The 2,587-nt window shown below is 48.6% G+C and overlaps 1 non-coding gene across 1 annotated transcript; it reads left to right on the top strand.

Moving 5' to 3' along the window:
- Positions 1-1,604: 1,604 nt before the first annotated feature.
- trnG lies at positions 1,605-1,676 on the top strand. The gene has a single exon. It is a non-coding gene; the product is annotated as a tRNA-Gly (tRNA).
- Positions 1,677-2,587: the final 911 nt, after the last annotated feature.

Below are 2,587 nucleotides of genomic sequence, written 5' to 3'. Positions count from 1 at the left end.
CTATCGGGGTTCGACTCAACTTCCTAACGGAAGCCTTTAGCTACTAATCTAGCTTTGTATCTCTCTATCGAGCCATCTGCTTTATGCTTGATCTTGGTAAATCCACTTGCAGCCAATGGCTTGTTTCCCTGCAGGCAATGAGACTAAGTCTTATTCTTTTTTTTCCTGGGCATTGATTTCTTCCTGCATAGCATTTCTCCAGCAAGAATGATTGAAGGCTTCAGCAAATAATTCAGGTTCATGAGAAGATTGAACTGACATGAGGTAAGCTCGATGTTTTGGGGACATAAGATAAGACAAAAATACTTCAATAAGAAACTTGAGAGGATCGACAAACCTGAGAGAGGGATCCAGAATCTGAGGAAGCGACTGGCAGGGAAGCAACTGGGTTAGACTGCTGATCTTCTGGAGTAGTCTTACCCTGGGAAACAGACTGTAATCGCCGCCGAGAATAAACATGCTGTGCCGGGTGATTGGAATCCTCTGAGGTCAGCTGAACAGGCTGACAATCGGCAGAAGATGCTGGCCTGAAGAGTGAGGCTGATCCGTAACATCAACTGCAGAAGAATGAGGTTCGAGTTGATGAACAGGAGAAGGCCGCAATACATCTCCATCACCATTCTCCCCCGGGGCTGAAACATTAGGTTAAGGAAAATATGAGGCGACCCCATTAAAGAGAACATTCAAGGATACATCGAGTCTCTTGGATTTCACGTCATAGCATCTATACCCGGACTGAGCATATCCAAGAAAGACACAAGTGGTTTCTTTGGGGACAATTTCTTAACTGCGCAGGAATATGAAAACAAAACACGTGCATTCAAACACTCGCAAATGCTATAGGATGGTGCTGCCCCAGTAAGAAGTTCGTGAGGTGCCGCTGCAGCTTATTCCCTCTCTCTTCCCCCCCCAAAGGAGAGAGATGTCCCGTCCCTTCTTTATGCACATCTATATACATAGCCAGACACAAAGGTGTACAATCCGGTCAAATCTGCGGTTCTTGAAGTTCATGAAGAGTCTCTTGTTCTCTTACTTGCTCTAGTGGCTGGCAAAGGCCAACCGAGAGGGGAGAACGAATGGCTCAGGAATCGACTGGTTCCGAGCGGACTTGTGGAGCTGCTGCTTGGATTATCGTAGAATAAGAGGAGCCGTCTTAGGTAATTACTTCACTTAAAAGACAGATGCCGCCGCTGCGAGGCGAAGGAGTAACTTGTCTGGTCTTGCGGTGCACTCACTCCCGTTACGAGAATGAAAAAAGCCCCAGCTCGACTCGAGACCAAGATTCCTTACAACTCGCACCAATAGCGGCACTGAACGGCCGGAGATTGATTGAAAAAGCAGCCCAGCCAGCCCGCCCCTTTAGTGATTGTGATCAAGAGCACACACTGGACCTGACCCACTAATCATCATCTCATCTGACGCGAAGCAAAAAGAAAGGGGAACCCTTCCTTCCCAGCCCAGCCGCCTCTCCCCCCCCTAGCCGCCTACCTACTCGTGCTCGTAGCTCGATCGGGGGTCAAGAGTGTGGTCCGGCGGAAAAATAGAAGTCGTCCTATCAAGTGATACGTGAATTGCTCAGTAGTGCTTCGCCACTACCGTAGCTAGCGGAAATAGCTTAATGGTAGAGCATAGCCTTGCCAAGGCTGAGGTTGAGGGTTCAAGTCCCTCCTTCCGCTCTTGGCTTCGTCGTTTAGTGATAACGAGTGGAGTAGGCAGCGAGTAGAGTGCATAAGCCCCTTTAAAGATAGAGGCGAGCAGCAAGCAGCCTCTTGTCTTGTATAGGGTTCCAAACCTTTCTTACTAATAATAAAAAAGGGGAAAGCCAAAACCTACTCCTAACAGGTTGCTGGCTTTTCAGCCGTTGCGCGCTAGCGTTTTCCCTTACTAGTAAAGGGGCTGCTAGTTGTAGCGCGCAGTGTACTAGTGAATAGGAACAGCGGATTGAGATTACTAATGACGGATGGAGGTTGAGGATAGAACATGTTCGGTACCTCGCCCTTGTCTCCTTCGCCGTAGACTGCAAATGATGGGAATTCTATCGATAAAGAAGAGGCATAGGCATCGCCCCTCGATCCAATCCGTCTTCCCTGGCCTCCCCAACACACTCTTGATACGAAAAAAACCTCCCACCATAGAGAAGAGATCTAAAGTCTGGGTCCCCTCGATCACCCTTTCCAAAGGAAAGCCTGAACTGGTCGAGAGAGATGAACCCGCACCACATTTTTTAACCTTCGAACCGAAACCCCCAACTAGAGATGGAATTCCAGAACCTAAACAACTCAGTTGAGAGCTCCGTGACCGTTCAAGGGAAGGTCCACCAATGATTGATAGGCTATTCCCCCCCTATCCGTCTCTTGATCCCTCATTCCACTAATCCGTTGTTACTGATTCATTCAAGGCATAGACTCCCCACTTCTTTGTCTTATTAGCGCAGGTGTTCGTCAACGATGAAAGCCGCTGAACTTAAGACTCTTTTTGAGAAAGAGGGCTAGGCCCAGGAGAGGAGGGCTTTCAGGGACTGGGGAAGACGGGTGGATTATAGAGCTAAGGGCGGATCGAAGGTTTGTCCATTGGGATTGGGCATGGA

The sequence above is a fragment of the mitochondrial genome of Manihot esculenta (assembly GCF_001659605.2).
Source record: "Manihot esculenta mitochondrion, complete genome".
Taxonomy (NCBI): Eukaryota; Viridiplantae; Streptophyta; class Magnoliopsida; order Malpighiales; family Euphorbiaceae; genus Manihot; species Manihot esculenta.
The sequence above is the reverse complement of the archived record's forward strand: the minus strand, read 5'-3'. Positions and strand labels throughout refer to the sequence as shown.